Source organism: Amblyomma americanum, chromosome 1 (assembly GCF_052857255.1).
Source record: "Amblyomma americanum isolate KBUSLIRL-KWMA chromosome 1, ASM5285725v1, whole genome shotgun sequence".
NCBI classification, from domain to species: domain Eukaryota; kingdom Metazoa; phylum Arthropoda; class Arachnida; order Ixodida; family Ixodidae; genus Amblyomma; species Amblyomma americanum.
In genome coordinates, this window is record NC_135497.1 from 425,141,753 (window position 1) to 425,149,879 (window position 8,127).

The window sequence follows — 8,127 nt, forward strand, 5'->3', positions numbered from 1 at the left end:
ACAGTGAAGGTTCACCGGTGGCTTAGACATGCACATGTCCTTAGCGTTACTGATGTAGTAAGCCTCATCTATATCCGGGTAGATTTATCTCTTCCAAAAACCACTGATGTGCCGCGGGAATTAGGCGTGCAAAGAGACAGGTAGTCGCCCGATTGTATTCATGAGACTGAACGTGCCGTGCCAGGTAAGAATTTGCCTTCCTTCCTATACAGTGAAAGTGCTCTCAGTCAGGCGCACGTACAGACATCTGCCTGTCTGCCCACAGTAGTTTCAGCTACAAGGCAGTAGAACTCAAAAACCTCTTTTGCTTTTGCAAGTGGTGAACCTTTTTTTATCTGCCATTTTTCATAGCGGGCGATTACCCTTAGTTGTATCAAGCCTAGTTTGAACGTTGGAGCAAAGGGCTCCTACCTCGCTTTTAACTGTCAAGATAACAGCAACATGATACCTTGGTGCGACTTTCTTGAGACGGTGCAAAATGCCGTGGAGGTAAGGTATAGAGGCGGCCATTTTGTGCTTCTTCATTGCGTCAGCATCATCCGAGTGGTGTTCCTTTCCCTCAAGCTAGTGAAAACACACTCTTACAGGTGTGCGAGATGGGAAGTGGGAACCCAGGTGCCAATGGCTTGGAAACATGCTCTGAGAAGGCGTTCTCAACACTGTGATGCCATGACTTCCGTGAAGCGGTCATGATGCATGCGATTGCCAACCCGTCCTTCACCAGCATCGAGTGGTTCGACTCATAGCTAAAAGGATTTAGCGATTTTGGGCTGTGGCACCAACAGAAGTGGTCGTCCGAAAATCGTAGGTCTAAATCAAGAAACTGCAAACGGTTCTGCTTAGTAAAATTCTGACGTAAAAGATAGGCTTTGACCGCATGCCTTAAATATTTCTAAAACGTCTTGTGCCAACTTATGTGAGCCCTCCTTTTCTAAGAAAATTAGGTAGCCATCAACATAACAAAATGCTACAATGCCGAGGTATTCCAAAAAGGACTTTTATGCGGTATTGACTCTGGAAAGAAAAATGTCGCGGAGGAAAGGTGCGACCTGGGACCCTCTGCATACGCCTGATTTCTGATGTAAACACCGTCCTGTCAACTCACAAAAGTGGAATTCTATGGAGTTCTAGTTTCTTATGGACAGCAACCAGAACGGGTGTGCTTCAGTGAGTATCGACATCGAGGACGTGTGCTATGTATTGTCGCATGATAACTTCTGAGGCGTGTGCAGGACTGCATCAGGGTAAACAATGAAGTTTTTTCTAGACGATAAAACTATGGGTAATCGTCCACAATGGACAGTGTCAAATAAAAAAAAGGTTGAAAATATACCTGCGCTCAAAAGACACGGACTGAAAGATAAGGACACACACACACACAGCGCTGGACTTACAGCTGAATTTTTATTCGGGAAACACTGCTCTTTATACACATCAGCAGCTGATAAAAATGGAAGATGGAAACACCCGGATGATAAAAAATCGACAAACTGTCTCGTCACATGTCCAGTCCTACCTTCCCTTTTGCAAAAATGCCTTTTCCTTTGATAGTAGTGAAAGGGACGTGCTACTCACGCATGCACCCCCACTGTCCGCTATGCTCATGGCTTCAATTATTTCACGCGTCGTTTGGTCCCGGTTCCTGCTTACTATCTTCGTCTCGTTATAGGAAGGTACACATTTACACTCTTGACAATGAACCACCAAATTCCCATCGCCTTTCCGTTCCATGTTCCTCCGATGTTCACGGAGCCGCTCGTTCAAACAACGCCCCGTTTGGCCTACATTTGCTTTGCCACATGTCAGCGGCATCCTGTAAACCACTCCTTCTGCGCATGCGACCATGGGGACTTGGTGTTTCTTTTTACACCCCTTAGCTTTTCTTTCTGGGTACGTTACTATTTTGCATAAGTTTTCCAATTTGTCCGGGGCTGAAAAAACGACCCTAGTTTTTACTTTCGATGCAATTCCTTTTAGATTATGGGACACCCCATGAATGTACGGAATCACCACCGTTTTTTCCCTTTGTTTTGCTCCCTCCTTGCTAGGCACCGTACCCTTTTTCCCACATTTCTTGAGCAGGCTTTTTGCCACCGACACCAACACCTGATCCGGATAACCTGCTTCCTTAAGCCTCACCACCTGCTGCTCAAAACTTTCTTTGACTAATTCCGGGCAAGATTTCTTCAACGCATTTTGAAAACATAACCTCACGATTGCCCTCTTCACTAATTTCGAATGTGCAGAGCTGAACGGAAGCAAACCTTTGTTACCTCTAGGCTGGTACATCCAAAATGTCCCATCAGGCGCCAATGACAACTTGATATCGAGGAAACGTATCGTGCCTTCATTCATTTCTTCATATGTGATTATTAGTGGGTTAAGGATTTTACTAAAAACAGCAAGTAGTTCTTGCACAGCATAGTCGTAAATGCCGTCAAGGTGATTAAAGGCCACTAAAAAGTCATCCACAAACCGGAACACTTTTACGCCATCAACTTTGTTTTGATCTCGCAACAGGATAGCCAACCTTCTGTCACATTGGGCAAGGAAAATGTTACTAAGAACTGGCGCGATACACGACCCGATGCAAACTCCCTTCTTCTGTCGATAAACCACATCATTCCAAGTGACGCACGTGGCAGCCAAATAGAAGGACAACATTTCCAGAAAATTGCTCACGCACATTCCCGTTTCATTTTGGAATGCTACACTTCCAAACTGATCAATGCAATCACCCACGCATTGAAGCAACTCCTGATGTGGCAAGGAATAATATAGATCCTTTATATCGAACGAGCATGCCATGAACCGACTGTCTTTGTGATTGTCCAGAAAAGTTATAATCTGTTGGGAATCCTTCACCAAAAACGGATCATCGATGCTCAGTAGGTTGAGCTTGCCCTTAAGAAATTCAGCAATTGACTTTTGCCATGTTCCCGACTCAGATACGATAACCCTTAGGGGACAACCAGGCTTGTGGGTCTTAGCCGTAAACATAAATTTCAGACTATTGCATTCACTCTTGTCTATACTTGAAACGAGTCTAGTTAATTCCAGTTCTTCACATAGTTTCTTCCCCTTTGCTTTCAAGCTGCGTAAGGAATTACGGGGAAGTTTCTCAAAAACTGAATTCACTGCCTCCAAAGCTTTTTTACCAAACATCTCTTTCGTTATAACAACGAAACCGCCGTCCTTGTCTGCAGTAAAGTAAACATAAAGAGTCATCCCGCAGCACTGAAATAACCCGCCCTATTGGAAGACTGGTTTTCGCAGGCTTACATCTTGAAAGAACGTCCACTCCCTCTGATATGCATCGTTCACTCTCGGACGTTGGAGCGAACCTTGAAACTTGGCGCACGAGGGACAGCAGCTCAGGCGCGGTCTTCCGTGGTTCCACGGCGAACTTGGGGCCAAGTGAGAGCACCCGCTGCACATCCTGAGGCAGGCGAACGTCGTCTACGTTGTGAACTGCTTTCACTTCCGTCGCTGATCTTGCAGGAACGCAGGCACGAAGATGAGGCAGAATCTGTTGCCACAAAAATTCTGCCGTGCAGTAAGCGGTACGCTGATAGTCACGAAGAACTCTGAAGGCCCGAGGAGCACCTGTTGAGCCAAGTACCTGCACCCGCAGGAGATCCCTGAACGTACGGACTTGACACCTCCACTCCGATCGTAAAATTCTGCACATCCGCATGCCATGCCCCATAGAGGGCTCGAAACCACCGAAGAGAGCCCTTACTGCTTGCGGTATCACACGCTTCCGGATGCAGAAGGACAGGGATCTTGCATGGCAGCACGCCGTTGCTAGGAGAGGTATCACGGAACTTGGTTGCAAAGAAGAACACGACAAAGAGCCCGATGTATAAGAAATGAAGTTTAAGGTGGCTTGTTGGCGAGTTGGTTACCATATTGAAAATATACCTGCGCTCAAAAGACACGGACTGAAAGATAAGGACACACACACACAGCGCAGGACTTACAACTGAATTTTTATTCGGGAAACACTGCTCTTTATACAGATCAGCAGCTGATAAAAATGGAAGATGGAAACACCCGGATGATAAAAAATCGACAAACTGTCTCGTCACATGTCCAGTCCTACCTTCCCTTTTGCAAAAATGCCTTTTCCTTTGATAGTAGTGAAAGGGACGTGCTACTCACGCATGCACCCCCACTGTCCGCTATGCTCATGGCTTCAATTATTTCACGCGTCGTTTGGTCCCGGTTCCTGCTTACTATCTTCGTCTCGTTATAGGAAGGTACACATTTACACTCTTGACAATGAACCACCAAATTCCCATCGCCTTTCCGTTCCATGTTCCTCCGATGTTCACGGAGCCGCTCGTTCAAACAACGCCCCGTTTGGCTACATATGCTTTGCCACATGTCAGCGGCATCCTGTAAACCACTCCTTCTGCGCATGCGACCATGGGACTTGGTGTTTCTTTTTACACCCCTTAGCTTTTCTTTCTGGGTACGTTACTATTTTGCATAAGTTTTCCACTTTGTCCGGGGCTGAAAAAACGACCCTAGTTTTTACTTTCGATGCAATTCTTTTTAGATTATGGGACATACCCATGAATGTACGGAATCACCACCGTTTTTTCCCTTTGTTTTGCTCCCTCCTTGCTAGGCACCGTACCCTTTTTCCCACATTTCTTGAGCAGGCTTTTGCCACCGACACCAACACCTGATCCGGATAACCTGCTTCCTTAAGCCTCACCACCTGCTGCTCAAAACTTTCTTTGACTTTCTTTGGCAACAGATTCTGCCTCATCTTCGTGCCTGCGTTCCTGCAAGATCAGCGACGGAAGTGAAAGCAGTTCACAACCTAGACGACGTTCGCCTGCCTCAGGATGTGCAGCGGGTGCTCTCACGTGGCCCCAAGTTCGCCGTGGAACCACGGAAGACCGCGCCTGAGCTGCTGTCCCTCGTGCGCCAAGTTGCAAGGTTCGCTCCAACGTCCGAGAGTGAACGATGCATATCAGAGGGAGTGGACGTTCTTTCAAGATGTAAGCCTGCGAAAACCAGTCTTCCAATAGGCGTTTTATTCAGTGCAGCGATGACTCTTTATGTTTACTTACTGCAGACAAGGACGGTGGTTTCGTTGTTCTAACGAAAGAGATGTTTGGTAAAAAAGCTTTGGAGGCAGTGAATTCAGTTTTTGAGAAATCAGTTTTTGAGAAACTTCCCCGTAATTCCTTACGCAGCTTGAAAGCAAAGGGGAAGAAACTATGTGAAGAACTGGAATTAACTAGACTCGTTTCAAGTATAGACAAGAGTGAATGCAATAGTCCTGAAATTTATGTTTACGGCTAAGACCCACAAGCCTGGTTGTCCCCTAAGGGTTATCGTATCTGAGTCGGGAACATGGCAAAAGTCGATTGCTGAATTTCTTAAGGGCAAGCTCAACCTACTGAGCATCGATGATCCGTTTTTGGTGAAGGATTCCCAACAGATTTTAACTTTTCTGGACGATCACAAAGACAGTCGGTTCATGGCGTGCTCGTTCGATATAAAGGATCTATATTATTCCTTGCCACATCAGGAGTTGCTTCAATGCGTGGGTGATTGCATTGATCAGTTTGGAAGTGTAGCATTCCAAAATGAAACGGGAATGTGCGTGAGCAATTTTCTGGAAATGTTGTCCTTCTATTTGGCTGCCACGTGCGTCACTTGGAATGATGTGGTTTATCGGCAGAAGAAGGGAGTTTGCATCGGGTCGTGTATCGCGCCAGTTCTTAGTAACATTTTCCTTGCCCAATGTGACAGAAGGTTGGCTATCCTGTTGCGAGATCAAAACAAAGTTGATGGCGTAAAAGTGTTCCGGTTTGTGGATGACTTTTTAGTGGTCTTTAATCACCTTGACGGCATTTACGACTATGCTGTGCAAGAACTACTTGCTGTTTTTAGTAAAATCCTTAACCCACTAATAATCACATATGAAGAAATGAATGAAGGCACGATACGTTTCCTCGATATCAAGTTGTCATTGGCGCCTGATGGGACATTTTGGATGTACCAGCCTAGAGGTAACAAAGGTTTGCTTCCGTTCAGCTCTGCACATTCGAAATTAGTGAAGAGGGCAATCGTGAGGTTATGTTTTCAAAATGCGTTGAAGAAATCTTGCCCGGAATTAGTCAAAGAAAGTTTTGAGCAGCAGGTGGTGAGGCTTAAGGAAGCAGGTTATCCGGATCAGGTGTTGGTGTCGGTGGCAAAAAGCCTGCTCAAGAAATGTGGGAAAAAGGGTACGGTGCCTAGCAAGGAGGGAGCAAAACAAAGGGAAAAAACGGTGGTGATTCCGTACATTCATGGGGTGTCCCATAATCTAAAAAGAATTGCATCGAAAGTAAAAACTAGGGTCGTTTTTTCAGCCCCGGACAAATTGGAAAACTTATGCAAAATAGTAACGTACCCAGAAAGAAAAGCTAAAGGGTGTAAAAAGAAACACCAAGTCCCCATGGTCGCATGCGCAGAAGGAGTGGTTTACAGGATGCCGCTGACATGTGGCAAAGCATATGTAGGCCAAACGGGGCGTTGTTTGAACGAGCGGCTCCGTGAACATCGGAGGAACATGGAACGGAAAGGCGATGGGAATTTGGTGGTTCATTGTCAAGAGTGTAAATGTGTACCTTCCTATAACGAGACGAAGATAGTAAGCAGGAACCGGGACCAAACGACGCGTGAAATAATTGAAGCCATGAGCATAGCGGACAGTGGGGGTGCATGCGTGAGTAGCACGTCCCTTTCACTACTATCAAAGGAAAAGGCATTTTTGCAAAAGGGAAGCTAGGACTGGACATGTGACGAGACAGTTTGTCGATTTTTTATCATCCGGGTGTTTCCATCTTCCATTTTTATCAGCTGCTGATGTGTATAAAAAGCAGTGTTTCCCGAATAAAAATTCAGTTGTAAGTCCGCCGCTGTGTGTGTGTGTCCTTATCTTTCAGTCCGTGTCTTTTGAGCGCAGGTATATTTTCAATATGGTAAACCAACTCGCCCAACAAGCCACTCTGCTAAAAAAAAGGTTCACCACTTGCAAAACTAACGGAGTTCATTGCCTTCCACTAACTTTCCCTCTATAGGGGGGAAGGCAAATTCTAATCTGGCACTGCACACACAATCTTGTGAATGCAATTCTGAGGATGACCTGTCTCTTTGTACGCCGAATTTTTACGACACATCAGTGGTTTACGGAAGGGAGAAATCTGTCGGTAGATAGTTGAGGCTTACTGCATTGGTAAGCCTAAGGACACGTGTGCGTAAGCCGTCGGTAAACCTTTACCGTAAGGAATTGGCTTTTTTAGATAATTCATTAGTATGCCAGTCACTTGCTTCTCCACTTCTCTTCGAACCACCTGACAATCCATAAAGCATCAGTGGTAAAGACGCTGTTCAGAAGAGTTGAGATACTCTGCAGCACAGAACTTGACAGAAAAAGTGAACAATGCACGATATTCAAAGAACACCTCGTGAACGGCTACCCAAAACAGTATTCAAAAAACCATTCGACGTCAAAAACACAACATTCGCCATGAAATCAACGCGCAAGCACCAACGCCACCACCAAAATACGTCACTTCACCTTATGTCCGAGGTTTCAGTGAAACCGTCGCCCGAATCTTGAAAAACGTGGGTCTCTAGGTGGCGCATAAACCCACAAACACTGTCGCGCTTTGCCTACCTGTTCCCAAGGACCGGCCTCGGAGAGATAGAGCCCAAGGCATTGTCTACAAAATTGCGCTAACTGTGGCGCAAGCTATATCGGTGAAACCAAAAATTTCAAAGAAAGAATGCGGCAACATAAAAACGACGTCGGCAAATTTGCAAGAGAGCGCAATCCAGTAGCCGAACATTCCGAGGACTCCGACCATAGAATCAACTTCGAAGAAACCCGCATCCTTGGAACCGGAACAAATTACCACAAAAGGCTCCTTCTTGAATCCCGGCATATCCAAACCACCCCGAACATCTACCGCACAAAAGGAAACCGGCCTCCGGTATATGCCAAGGAACTTCGCTCTCGAACTCAAAGAAAAAAAGTCGCCATTGACCTCCTCCCTGCAGTGCGACGTGATTAACTGCCTTAACCCCTTTCCCTCCCCCACGCCTTTCGGGTCACAG

The 8,127-nt window shown here is 45.9% G+C and overlaps 1 pseudogene; it reads right to left on the reverse strand.

The window, feature by feature from the left end:
* Window positions 1-1,512: 1,512 nt before the first annotated feature.
* LOC144124774 (uncharacterized) lies at window positions 1,513-3,709 on the reverse strand (annotated as a pseudogene).
* Window positions 3,710-8,127: the final 4,418 nt, after the last annotated feature.